The sequence below is a fragment of the Mirounga angustirostris genome, unplaced genomic scaffold, assembly GCF_029215605.1.
Source record: "Mirounga angustirostris isolate CCGP_5_RB_7025 unplaced genomic scaffold, mMirAng1.0.hap1 SCAF_10, whole genome shotgun sequence".
Classification (NCBI taxonomy): Eukaryota; Metazoa; Chordata; class Mammalia; order Carnivora; family Phocidae; genus Mirounga; species Mirounga angustirostris.
The window spans coordinates 64,938,012-64,944,150 of record NW_026991718.1 but is presented as its reverse complement, the minus strand read 5'-3'; positions in this window follow the sequence as shown (position 1 = coordinate 64,944,150).

Here is a 6,139-nt window from a genome sequence, read left to right as displayed (position 1 = left end):
AAACCCCAACTGCAAAGTGAAAACAAGCTTCATCTTAGCCCACGGACTCCCTTCAAAAGCTATGTGTTATGTGGACATCTGAACAGACAGGCCAAGTCAGAAAATAACAAGGAGTTCTCACCAAAAACCGTAAAATACCTAGGAATAAAACCAAAGAGGTAAAAGATCTGTACTCTGAAAACTATAAAACACTGATGAAAGAAATTGAAATTGACACAAAGAAATGGAAAAACATTCCATGCTCATGGATCGGAAGAACAAATATTGTTTAAATATCTATATTACCCAAACCAATCTACACATTTAATTCAATCCCTATCAAAATACCAACAGCAGTTTTCATACAACTAGAACAAACAATCCTAAAATTTATATGGAACCACAAAGGACCCTGAATAGCCAAAGCAACATTGAAAAAGAAAAGCAAAGCTGGAGGCATCACAAATGCAGACTTCAGAATTATGATCAAAACAGTATGGTACTGGAACAAAAATAGACACATAGATCAATAGAACAGGATGGAAAACCCAGAAAAGAACCCCCAACTATATGGTCAACTAATCTTCGACAAAGCAGGAAAGAATGTCCAATGGAAAAAAGACAGTCTCTTCAACAAATGGTGTTGGGAAAACTGGACAGCAACATGCAGAAGAATGAAACTGGACCACTGTCTTATACCACACACAAAAATAAATTCAAAATGGATGAAAAGGCCTAAATGTGAGAAAGGAAACCATCAAGATCCTAAAGAACACAGGCAGCAACTTCTTTGACATCAGCCATAACAACTTCTTACTAGATATGTCTCCTGAGGCAACGGAAACAAAAGCAAAAATCAACTATTGGGACATCATCAAAATAAAAAGCTTTTGCACAGCGAAGGAAACAATCAACAAAACTAAAAGGCAACCTACAGAATGGGAGAAGATTTTTGCAAATGACATATCTGATAAAGGGTTAATATCCAAAATCTATAAAGAACTTATCAAACTCAATACCCAAAAAACAAATAATCCAGTTAAAAAATGGGCAGAAGACAAGAATAAGCATTTTTCCAAGGAATACATCTAGATGGCCAACAGATATATGAAAAGATACTCAAAATCACTCATCATCAGGGAAATACAAATCAAAACTACAATGAGATATCACTTCACACCTGTCAGAATGGCTAAAATCAAAAGCACAAGAAACAACAGGTGTTGGCAAGGATGTGGAGAAAGGGGAACCCTCTTGCACTGCTGGTGAGAATGGAAACTGGTGTGGCCACTCAGGAAAACAGCACGGAGGTTCCTCAAAAAGTCAAAAATAGAACTACCCTACAACTCAGCAATTGCACTCCTAGGTATTTATCCAAGGGATACAAACATAGTGATTCGAAGGGGCACATGCACCCCGACCCCGATGTTTATAGCAACATTATCGACAAGAGCCAAATTATGGAAAAAGCCCAAATATCCATCAATTGATGTATGGATAAAGAAGATGTGGTGTATATGTACAACGGAATATTACTCAGCCATAAAAAGAATGAAATCTTGCCATTTGTAGTGACATGAATGGAGAGTATAATTCTAAGCAAAATAAGTCAGAGAAAGACAAATACCATATGACTTCACTCATATGTGGAATTTGAGAAACAAAAAATGAACATGGTGGGGGGAAGAGAGAGGAAAACCAAGAAACAGACTCTTCAGAATAAACTGATGGTTACCAGAAGGCAGGTGTGTGGGGGATGGGTGGGGGATGGGTTAAATAGGTGATGGGTTTTAAGGACAGCACTTGTGATGAGTACTGGGTCCCTAATATAAGGGATGAATCACTATATTGTACACCTAAAAATTATATTACACTGTATGTTAACTAACTAGAATTTAAATAAAAACTTAATAAAAAATAACAAAGAATTCTCAGAATTACATCCTAGGTCAGGTCTTATTCTGAGGCACAAAGAGATGCCTCTTGCTCTCAACTGTGTAATAATTTCATCTCCTACACTTTGAGTCAAGGATTGAACACCATGTAAGCAAAATAACCAGGTACGCTCTTCAACTGGTTTTGAAACCATCCCAGTGATTTTAAGAAAACAGACTTCCCACAATTTGGCTGTAAATTGATCAGCCTGGGCTATTTTTGTGTAGACATTTCTTTTCTTTTCTTTTTTTTTTTTTAATATTTTATTTATTTATTTGACAGGGAGAGACACAGCGAGAGAGGGAACACAAGCAGGGGGAGTGGGAGAGGGAGAAACAGGCCTCCCGCCGAGCAGGGAGCCTGATGCGGGGCTCAATCCCAGGGCCCTGAGATCATGACCTGAGCCGAAGGCAGATGCTCAACGACTGAGCCACCCAGGTGCCCCTGTGTAGACATTTCTTAACTTTTCTGAATAATAGACTGAATGAGTGTGTCAAAATTTTTTGAAGTTAAAATATGATATAAGCAACAGCTTTGCAGCCAACCTATGCTTTAACCTAGAGTAGCACAAACAGAAAAGTCAGCTAAGTCACGAGGGCCCACTCAAGCATGTAACAGTGTGGGATCACTGCATAACAGGCAGGATCCTACTACAATATGGCCTTTGAAATGTCTTGAAAAGAAATCCTATGTCTAGAAAACAAAGCCCTCATTTCCAGGCCCCAACTCACCCCACTCATCCCACCCTTATCCCTGCTTCAACTGAATGAAAAGCTCAAAAAAAGAAAAGTGCTAGAATTTTAAAACATTTTAATATAGAGTAACTATTTTTTCCTTAAAGGACCATCTTCCTAAGAATGCAAGAACCAAGAATGGTTCTCAAGAATTCTGGGAAGGGTGAGGAGCACCAGGAATCTGTCTTTCCATCTCAACCACAATTGCTTTGGCAGAATCTGTCTGACAGCCTAAGTATTTGGGGACTCTAGAGTCTACTGAAGGCTTGTAACTTCCAGGGGAAGGCTTGGACAGTAAACTGTAACCACAGTAAACTGTGGTTAATTCAGGTCAATTTCAGCCATTACAGGAGCAACTCCCCCTCCCAAACCCCAGCCCCATAGCAGGCAGCTGTGCACCTGTTCCTGGATCAGCGTGCAGAGATTGCAGGAGCCTGGGTGGGTAAAAAAGGACCCTGTCTTCCAAATATAGGGTATGTGTGCTCTGATCACTGATTGCTGCTTCTGATCTCAGAGATGCCAGCAAAGAGGAAGTTGGCTGTTGTTTTTGCACCTCTCTCCATTGTTGCAAGTTTCTCCCCCTTCCAGCTGAAGTGACTTCCAGGGGATTTAAAAGGCCAGTGTTCTGTTTTTCCCTCCTTCCATTTTTCTGGTTTTCCCTTTTTGGTAACTGGACACGAAAGAATAGAACATTCAAAAGCAACTCCATATACAGGGAAAATTAGAAAGTCATCATGCACACCCAGGGAAAGGTGCAGGCTCAGAAAAGACTTAGGAAGACCTTAAGTTTACACCTCAGGCAGATCCTTGGCACAGAGACAGCCTACAACAGTCAAAAACCCAAAAACAATAAACAAAAACTAGAAAACCCTAAGGAAGGGAGAGAATCTGATTTCCAGAGTTACCACATCAATAGATTCAAATATCCAGTTTTCATCAAAAAAGTTACAAAGCATATAAAGAAATAGCAGTGTGTGGCCCATTCAAAGAAACAAATCAACAGAAATGCCCCTGTAAAATAACTGATAACAGATCTACTAGACAAGGACTTTAAAATCACTGTCTTAAAGACACTCAATGAATTAAGAAAGACATGAAGAAAGTCAATGATGTCTGAACAAAATATAAATAAATAAAGAGATAGAAAAACTAAAAAGAAACCAAAAAGAAATTCTGGAACTGATAAGTGAATAACTGGAATGAAAAATTCCCTAGAGGGATTCAGGTTTCAGCAGAAGAAAGAACTGGCAAACTTGAAAATAGGACAATAGAAATTATCAAGTCTGAGGAACAGAAAGGGGTAAAAAATGAAGAAAAGTGAACAGAACCTAAGGGACCTGTGGAACACCACCAAGTGGACCAATGTATGCATCGGGGAAGTCCCAGAAGAAGAAGAGATAGAGAAAGAAGCCTAGAGAATATTTGAAGAAATAATGGCTGAAAACTTCCCAAATGTGATGAAAGACATGCAATAAACATCTAAGAAGATCAAGGAACTCCAAGTAAGATGAACTCAAAGAGACCCACATTGAAACATTTAATCAGACTTTCAAAAAACAAAAACAAAGAAAGAGTCTTGAAAGCCACAAGAGAAAACAGACATCATACACAAGGTCTTCAATAAGATTATCAGCAAATTTTTCATCAGAAATTTTGGAGGCCAGAAGGCAGTGCTATTTAAAGTGCTAAAAGAAAACTGTCAATCTAGCAAAACTGTCCTTCAAGAATGAGGGAGAAATTAAGATTTTCCCAGATAAACAAAAGCTGAGGGAGTTCATTACCACTAAACCTACCTTGAAAGAAATGCTCAAGAGGCTACTGCAGGGTAAAATAAAAGAACACTAGACAGTAACTTGAAGCCATATGACAAAATCAAGATCTCAATAAAGGTAAATACATAGGCAATTAGAAGAGCTATTATTACTGTAAGAATGGTTTGTAACTCTACCTTTTGTTATCTGCATGACTTAAGAGAAAAATACATTTTTAAAAAATTATTAGCCTAAAAGCTAATATTATTGTAACTTTGGTTATAACTCTAATTTTGTTTTCTACCTACTTTAAGAGACTAATGCATTTACAAGAATTAGTTTATGGTTTCGGGCACACAGCGTTCAAAAATGTAATTTTGTGACATCAACTACATGGGGGTGGGGACAGAGCTGTTATAGGAGCAGAGTTTTGTCTTTTTTTTTAATTTAGTAAAATACACATAACAAAATTTACCATCTTAACCATCTTTAAGTGTCCAGTTCAGTGGTATTAAATATATTCATAATGTGCTACCATTACCACCATCCATCCCCATAACTCTTTCCTCCTGTAAAACTGAAACTCTGTACCCGTTAAACAATAACTCCTCCCCTTAGTCCCTGGAAACTACCATTACACTTTGTTTTTATGATTTTTTTTCTTTTAAGAAAAAAAGATCTGTACCCAACATGGGGCTCAAACTCAACCCTGAGATCAAGTCATATACTCCACTGACTGAGTCAGCCAGGCACCCCGTTTTTATGATTTTTTACTAAGTACCTCATATAAATGGAATCATATAATACTTATCTTCTTGTGACTGTGATGTTATGTTCAGGAACTGATCAATATAAGTCCTCACCCCAGAGAAGCTGGGCAAAAATAAAATAGCATGCAGACTTTACAAGCAGACTGGTTGCTCTCTGGACTGGTGAAGGCTTGCAATTCAAAACTCACGATTGCTAACCCATAAATGCCTAGATCTTTAAGCAACTTGGCAGAGATCTTTGATAATTCAGTCCCATTGGTGGGAGCTGCTTCCAAAATGTACCTTCTCACATTGATTCTGTGCTTTCAAACTGTGAGCATATGTGTATGGTAAGGAAGTGGATGAGACATGTTGATCTGTGTATAACCAGGGAGTTCAAGGCTGACATGCACATCATGTTAAGCACAAATCCAGCTAAAGCCAGCCCTGCATGATCTAATGCAAGAAAACAAGATAACAGGATATAACCCATGCAACTGTTCCTTAGATGAAAAAGGTAGATCCTCCTCAGTGGCTTTAACACATCGATCCACTTGGGAACTTGACGGGAAAGTACAAACTCAACAAAGGACTGAAGACATTTAGTGGTAATTATTCCTGTAGGCAGTTTGAAAATACATGATAATGGCAGCTCCCCACAGCCATAATGGAATTTCTACTAAATAGAAACAAGATCAATTTAGGAAAATCCTCAAAATGTATCTTAATAACCTCTTTTTAAAAACTGTAATACTGCTTTTTTACTATCCTATGGCAATACAACTGAGGAAGGATACTGACAAACTAATTAGCATGAGAGAAAGGGGCATTAAAATTACTTAAAGAGCATTTATCTTTCCGTCCTTTTACATGCAAATTGCATCTGTGCTACTTTCCAAGTTCCACTGCATTAGAAATTGAAATGGCCTCCATTTTAGACCAGCACTACATATAATAGCTCTAACTTTTAGATTAAAGAACCCGGCCTTCT